General features: G+C 34.2%; 1 pseudogene; it reads right to left on the bottom strand.

Annotated features, from left to right (window-relative positions):
* Positions 1–5376: 5376 nt before the first annotated feature.
* Positions 5377–7385, bottom strand: LOC122311962 (annotated as a pseudogene).
* Between the last annotated feature and the right edge of the window lie 1187 nt (positions 7386–8572).

Here is an 8572-nt window from a genome sequence, read left to right as displayed (position 1 = left end):
CGACTCAAACTCTTCCCAAGAAAGTTAAAATCAAGATGGACGGGTCCTTATACAATTCATGAGGTTTTCTCTTTTGGAGCAGTAGATTTGAAGGACAAGACAGGGAATATTTTCAGAGTTAATGGTCAAAGATTGAAGCACTACTATGGAAAGCAAATGGAGAGGAACTTTGCATTTCTTCCTCTTGGAGATCCTAATTGATGATCATTGAAAAGTCTGGCTATAGACTTTAAAACAAGCGCTTATGGGAGGCAACCCATAGATCTTTCTTTCTTTCTTTCATTTATTTTATTATCTTTATTTATTTAAGTTTTAATAAATTGGTTTTTGATACAGGTTTATTTAGCAAGAATAAAGAGCTGGAAAATTCTAATCTACGGAAGATTCATGATGCAACCAGGGAAGTTTCTTTTATTTCTTCAATCCTTTTTACTTTTGCATTACAATGAGGACATTGTTTAGTTTAAGTTTGGGGGTGTAAACTCCCATAATCATTTGATCCTCTTGTTTTCTAAGTCTTGGATTGTTGATGGGTTGTTTGATTCTCTTACCAAGCATGCATTGGAGTAAGATTGAATTCTCTATGACTCTGAAATTTGTGATTGAAGATGGTTTTGAGAAAAATTTTCAAAAATTTCTTTTATGTCAAGTGAAGTTTTGTGGGTACTTTGATTTAAATTTTTGACCTTGAACACAATTGAGCACATAGTCGTTTTTCTCTTATTCCATTTTGCTTATGAAGAGAAGAAGTTGAATTAATTAAAAGAGGGAGATTCGATTTTGCTTTGCTCTAGAATCCGTTGATGGGTCCTTGAGGCGAAATCCTAGTTGAGACCAAATATCAGAGAAATGATCTAGGCATTTCTTTGGCATAACCAAAAAGTTTTCCCAGCCGTCCTAAATGTCATGCCATCATTACATGGTGTGTTTCCATAGTCAACCCCCTTGAGCCTTCATGAGCCTTTAGTTATTCTTTGAACTACATAAACCATGCCAGCTCTAAGCCTGAAAAACAATGAATCTACCTTTGATAGTTTGAGAAAATACTTTGGTGGAGAGTTACATTTAAAAGAGAAAAATTGGTTTCATGATGAACCATATTATCTTTGCTTTGATTGATCAAAAAAGAAGAAGAAAAAGAAGAAGAAAGGAAGTGACTGAAAAAAAAAAAAAAAAAAAAAAAAAAAAGAAGTAGAAGAAGAAGAAGAAAAGAGAAAGAAAAAGAAAAAGAAGTCGCTAAGCGGAGTGTGAATTACCTCAGATTTTGTTAAGGGAAGTGTTGGTATTACATCAGTGATTACAGCAATAGTAATGCCACAAGTATGAGCATATTGCCAAGAAAAGAGCTATGATTTGAATTATGTGGGTTTCTCTTTTAATGTTCTTTTCACTAAGTATTTTCCTAGTTTGATTTGATTTCCCATATCCAGATCTTTCTTAACCCTCACCCTGTGGCCTATCATTACAACCTTATTAAAGACCTTTTGATCTCTGATTTTGGTGTTGACTACATTAGTGGAGAGGATTTCTGAAAATTGGACTTATAGGGTTAAGTTTTAAGAGAATTCTTTTGATTTTGGTTGTTCTACTTTTATCTGAGTTTGCAGGTGGTTTGAGGTTAAATTGACTATATCACACACACACACACTCAAGGTCTTAGCTTTATGTTGAAGTAAACGCCTAACTCTTGCTTGACAAATTACAAAATTTTTGATTGATTTTCCTGCCATCTTTGATGTTAAAAGAGTAAGATATTAGAGATGAAATCTAAATTCATAAAAGCTTGGTGAGTGATGATACTTCTCTTTCGGGTCGAGTCGATATTGCCTAAACTATCATTTGTTTTTCTTTTTGTTTGAGGACAAACAAAGTTGTAAGTTTGGGGGTATTTGATGACTTGCAAAAATTTCATATTGCAGATTTTACAAGTTCGCTCGAGCGGAGGCTTTTGGCCGCTTGAGAGAATTCAGGCAGATTCAAACGCTCTACTGCCGCTCGACAGGGAGCTCGAGCGGATTGTTGAAAAACAAAGATCGCTCAAGCGGAGACATTGGCCGCTCGAGCGAATTCAGGCAGATTCGAATGCTCGACATGCGCTCGACAGGATGCTCGAGCGAAATCAAACAGAGTCGAACGCTCGATGTGCGCTCGACACCCCGCTCGAGCGAACATCGTATTTTGACAGATTTTAGGTTTTCCACCGTGACACCATATAAAAGCAATTTTTCACTCTAGGGCCGCGAGTTTTGACTGGAGAACATTTTTTGGGAGAAAAAAACATAGCTAGAGGGATTCAAATCATCTATTTTTGGAGGGGGAATTCCAATTATTGCACGTACGTTAGAATCATACACGAGCACGGACGAAAGAAAAGCGTTGAATCGTTCCCTTGAGCTTTTGACGACGAGTTGAGGCTGTAAGGAGGATTTTTCAGTGTTTATTTTCTTCCCATCTTCTCAGAACAATTATGGTGAATTCGTTTATGTTGAATTCCATTTCTAGCATGAGCTAAATTTTCTTCATTTTAGGAAAACGATGTAACCTATTTCTGAACTATGCTTGATTGTCTATGCTAATTTAATGCAATTCTCTCTTTGTTTATCTGATTTATTCTGAATTTATTGCTTCTAATTAACTGGCCATTGATTAGATGATAAGTAATCTTGTGATTTGCTATCGAAAGAGGGAATCATAGGGTAGATCTTGGATATTTCAGCATAGGTAAGTATAGAGATCGAAAGACTTGTATGAACCTATGTAGTAATTAAATCATTGGTCTTATTGGGTTCTTGATTATTGAATTTGCATATTCTTGTGTGAATTGATAACCAAGAGTCAATTCCAATTGACTATCGAAAGAGGTTTTTGGATGAATTAGAGATTTGCTAATGGACAAAAGAGATTTAAATTAAATTAGCTGGATGAGAAAAGCATAGTGAAGAAGTAGGTGAAATCGATTTCCTAGAAGTTTTCTTCCTATTAATTTGATCTTCGAACGTCAGTGTTATTTCCTTTGCACATTTTTCTTTGAGTTGATCTAGTTTAGATTGCAACTACAAAAATCTTAGTGATTCCTCTAGATAAAATCAAGTTTAGTATAATTTTGGTATTTGACAAACGTAAGGTACTAATCCCTGAGGACGATACTCTTCTTATTACTTTACTATAAAACTACGATACTGTGCACTTGCAGTTTTGCACCGGTCAGATATATATATGTGTTAATTAAAAGGAGATGCAAAGTGCAAAACTATGGGTTTATCTTGAGTCCAGAAGAGCTCTTAATTTCCTTTTTTCAAAGATCGAAAGATGTCAATTCTATGGGCATCACATCAAGTGCTCATCCAAATTACAAAAAGCTATCTCAGGCATGAGAACCTAGTACGTAGCACCGATCGGATCCATACTATGCATTGAACTGCAAAACACACACAAACATATATATATATATATATATATATATGGGCTACCTGTTCTTACATGTATGAGTTTGCAATGAGCCGTTCCAACATTTTCTTGAAAACATGCATGCAAAAAATCACTCGATATAACGAATTGCCATTAGTTTAAGCGAGTAACTTTGTTGTAACGGTTTTTGTGCATGTAGGCGTGCTTACCGATTAATATTTATGCCACTTTACCGTGTTGGATTGATTACTGATTGGTGAGCACGCCTAATATTTATACATGTAGGCGTGATATTCCCACCGATAAAGAATTATACCGATTGTGTTTTTTTTTTTTTTTTTTTTTTTTTTTTTTTAATTTTTACTTAAGGGTCAATATTGAAGTATTTTTTTTTTATTGAGTATTTGATTTTTTAAAAATGTTGAAGGGGTTTAATTTTTTTTTGGAAAAAAAAAAAAAGAAAATAGAAAGAAAATTACACTATATGTAACTTTTCTCGGTACCCACTCTTGAATGGTGTAACTATTTTCATATATATATATATATAACTTTTTTTACAACTTTTATACAACCTTATGTTAAATTACACTTACAATTTTTTTTTATTTTTATAACTTTTATACAACCATGTGTTAACTTGGCAGTATTAATGTAAAATGTTGTTACTTTTATAAGTTGTTTTATAAAAATATTCCTCGTTTAATATATGGTTGTAAAAAAGTTGTAAAAACAAAATTGTAATGATATCATTTTTCTAATTATTTACGGTATAGAACCAGTCCGACTAAATAATTCTCTCATTCCTGAAACCCGTCTCTCTCTATCTCCCCACTCAGATCTCCATTTTTCCCCCCAGTCGCTCTCTCTTGTCTCAAGTCCATGGACAGATTCTTTATCCCCTCAACAAGTTTGTTCTGCACGTTTTCATTTTCTTTTGTCCCTTATATATTTAATTTGTTGCATAGGAATCAGAGTGAAGTGCCATGTGATGACTCTATGAGCTCAGATATCATGTGCACATGGTTTTCCCATTCCCAAGCTAGATCTTAGCTGTGAAAGTGCCCAATTACTTATAATTTATGATTGATTGCATGAATCACGTTGTGATTAGGTACGTATAAACAATCGTGCAAGAATAAAATCTTTCTACTTAATCGACCATTATGATCTTCATTTTGTTTGTTTGTCAGCTTTCATTCATTAGTATTTTTTGCCTTTTTCTAACCACTAGGTCAAAAGCACGTTTGCTTAGTTGAATCATAATTATTTTATAAAAATAATATATTTTTGTTAGAAAAAATTGATTAATTTAATCCATAGAAGGAAAGAGCAAATTTTAACAAATATTTTTGGATAATGATAACTTAATAAAGTATAATAATTACATGTTCGATAGATTAGAAACCAAAAAGACTTGTTGGCCTAATCAAATTCATAGTTTTACCCTTTATATGTGTGTCGAATATAGTGTTTTTGAGTAATATGCAATAAGTAAATTAGTAACAATACAATGCAAATTTGTTGAAAGGAAATATTATATTGAAAAAAGAGCATATCCTCATTGTCTTAGCTCTGGGAGTTCATTCAACACATCCTTCAGCAGTTAATTCCTTAGCATAAGATCATAAGAGTTAGATTATCTTTTAAGTTATATGATTGTGGATAATATCACGATGGTAGAAATTATTGATACAAATTACAGATTGAGACAATGATACCATATGCCTAAAAACAGAAATTGTTAATCACCAATTTCTACTATTCCTTGATCTTACTAAATACAACTACATCCAATCCACGAATACAACTGTTGACAAACCTTATTCTAGGCAGCTATAATTGAACAAAGAGGTTTAAATCCATATAGAAGAATTTATCAATTCATTCCCATATTACTCAAAGATTATTATAATTAAAATATAAACTTAGTGTCAAAACCAGCAAAAGTTATACAGAATATATATATAAAAAAAAAAGGCCCATGAACATAGTTTGAACTATCTCATACGAATCTAACATAATAAGCATAATTAGGTAGTTAATTTTATGGACATAAAGAGTTTATAATGGTACATACTGTTTCATGTTATGGATCGTATCAGCATCTGGAAGGCTGCCTTTACACATTTCAAGCACCTCAACACGAGCACAAGCTTGCCATTCGGGATATGCAACTAATAACATCAAGCTCCATGATGCTGTGATGGCAACAGTCCCGTAGCCGCCAATATATATAGGCTTGCAATTATCCACAATGAACTTGTCAGGAGAGATATCCGACAAATCACTAGTATTTTTGGCTCCTTCAAGTATCATTTGTAGAAGATCCTTCTCGTGAGTTGTCTCCATCCTTTGTTTAACTACCTTTATTATCATGGAGTTTATCTCTTTCTCTAATTTGCATATCTGTCTATTGATCTTGCTCGGAAAAAACCTGATTGTTGTAAGATCAAGTTTAAATTGGTTGAAACCAAGTTAGGGATGTTCACAGATTATAAAACATTTATGAGCTAAATTTGATAGTAAAATGCAGCGCGTACTCTGATGACAATAGATTAAGGCCAAGTATAAACAATGAAAAATTTCACAACCAAACATCTTCACAATTTCTTGATGATATTTGTAGGAAAACTTAAACAAGGTCCTTAAATCCTTGTCGATTTTAATGTCTGCAATTCCTCCCTTATTTTCAATCATGATTTCCCATGCTCTTAGCATTGAGGTTGTACAGTCAACCATTAGACTCAGCATGCTCTTCAAAACAAAGTTGCAAGAAGAAGTTTGCATCAAATCTTACAATTTATATCATGCAAATTGAATAATCCTTTGATTGACATTGATCCATTTTAATGGCAAATCTTGACTTGTACTGGCTTCACTATTTGAAATGGAGGGGGAAACAAAAAATAGTGGGAAAGAAAGTTTGCTCTAATTATTGCTTTGGAAATGAAGTCATCTTTTATCAATTAAAAAGTTATTTGTTTGCCATATCCACTGGGGAATCTTACCTTGACCTTGTCCATATAGAATTTAGAAGCTATTATCTTCCTTTGGTGGGCCCAAAGTGGGCCACTTCAAGTTGCAATTCCCTGGCCTACCAAGGCTCCCCTCTCCTTGGTTATGTAAGACGGTTTTCCTAGATTTAGAGAAGTACAAAGGCCAATATCCTTCACCATCTCTATATCACCTGTCGTCAATATTTGTATGCTTCCAATTGAAAACATGAACATCGATTCTGCCCACCAATGTATCAGATGATATCACTGTGACTTTGGTTGATAACTCCAAACAAACAAAAAAACAATGTGGGATGGAGAATGAATATTCATAATATGGGTTTTGCACCATTTGCTTAACAATTTACTGCATGCTCCAGCTCTTCAACCCAAACATATATATATTTTTTATTTCTAATGAAAAATACAGTCTTTCATTTTTGTCCATGACTCGTAATGATCAAACAGAAAGGATGAGGAGAGGTGTATTAGAAAACTATTAGAATTAATTGTTACTCATAGACATCGATATTTTGAAAATCCTTTCCAATTTTTGCTTTCTTTCTCTATGGCTATGGCTATAAAAATCTCCATCCTCTTAAATGGGCATCAAAAAAATAAAACAGATCGTACCATATTCATGTCGCCTCTGCTCCAAGTAAGGGAAGATCGTCGAAGGCCAAGCATGAGAAATATGGTTAACGTTGGGGTTTTGAATTAGTTTATGCAGCAGCTTAGACCTTAAGATAGATGTTCTTCATGTATGGGATATTCCCCAAAAGAAACGAAGGGGAAGGCCCTCTAATCCCTTGCTTTTTGAGCTTTGATCTCAACCTTTTCGGCTTCAATATCAAGGAGTCATAGAGATGCAAATTGAATACATTATACAAGTAACCCACCCAATAACACCAACACGATGATCTTTGCTGCAAGGATTTGCTCTTCTCCCATCATCATCATCATTTCTTTGCTTCTACTTCCAATGCCTAATAAAATGCAATCAAAGAGTAGATGACCCATAGTGATAGAGAAGACGAAGAGACAGAGAAAGAAAGGAGTTGGCCTTCTAATCCCTTGCTTTTGGAGCTTTTTTTTTAAAAAAAAAAAAAAAAAAGAGGATGGGCCACATGTCAGTGTGACCCCGCCCCAAATGTATACAAGAAGCCCTCACTTATGGCAGAGAAAAGCCATTGAACAAAGCACACACTAAGGGGGCTACAAGAAACACCCAAAACCCAAGTGTAAAAAAGACCAAAATAAAGAACCGGCTTTTACTTCCTTAAGGCATACAAGACGGTAGGACCGAAGAAAGCCACTCAGAACCAGAAAATGAACTTGCGGAACACCTGTGTAAAAATAAACAATATCCATCAGATAGTGATGAAAAAAAGGAGAACACTCAAGGAAAGGGTAGAAAAAAACTCAGAAGCTCGACTCGGGTTCCTCGCAAGCCCGTATGCCTGGATTTATGAATTGTAATCCATTATATTGGAACATCCGGGGTCTCAAATCATCCCGGATAAGATTGGGTAAGTTGGTTAGAAAGCTGAAATTGAACTTAATTATGATTGCTGAACGTTTTGCAGATGAGAACAGGTTGGAAATGTTGAAAAACAGACTGAAGTTTGAACACAGTTTCTCTTTGGAGCTTTGATAACAGCCTTTTCGGCTTAAATATCAACGAGTCGTAGAGATGCAAACCGAATACATTATACAAGTAACTCACCCAATAACACCAACACAATGATCTTTGCTGCAAAGATTTGCTCTTCTCCTATCTTCATCATCATTTCTATTCTGCTACTTCTAATGCTTGACAAAATGCAAGGCGTCAATCAAAGAGTAGATGACCCATAGTGATAGAGAAGACGAACAGACAGAGAAAGAAAGGAGTTTGGTTTTAGAGAGAGAAATGAATGAGAATATGCAGAAAAATAGAGAAGACGGAAAGGTGGAAAAAATTAAATAGAAGAACTGACATCTTATACTTCAACCGACACCATTTACATGACTAAAAGACAAATAAACCCTCGTATAAATTGACACAAGAGAATAAAATAGAAAGATAAAAAAGTATATTCATAAAGAAAACAATACGCTCACAGTAGACGGAGAGATTTAGAACAACGTTAATTTTAACGGAAAAATAATAAAAATCGTTAAATCAA

The sequence above is a fragment of the Carya illinoinensis genome, chromosome 5, assembly GCF_018687715.1.
Source record: "Carya illinoinensis cultivar Pawnee chromosome 5, C.illinoinensisPawnee_v1, whole genome shotgun sequence".
NCBI lineage: Eukaryota > Viridiplantae > Streptophyta > Magnoliopsida > Fagales > Juglandaceae > Carya > Carya illinoinensis.
This window is presented reverse-complemented; position numbering and strand designations above follow the sequence as displayed.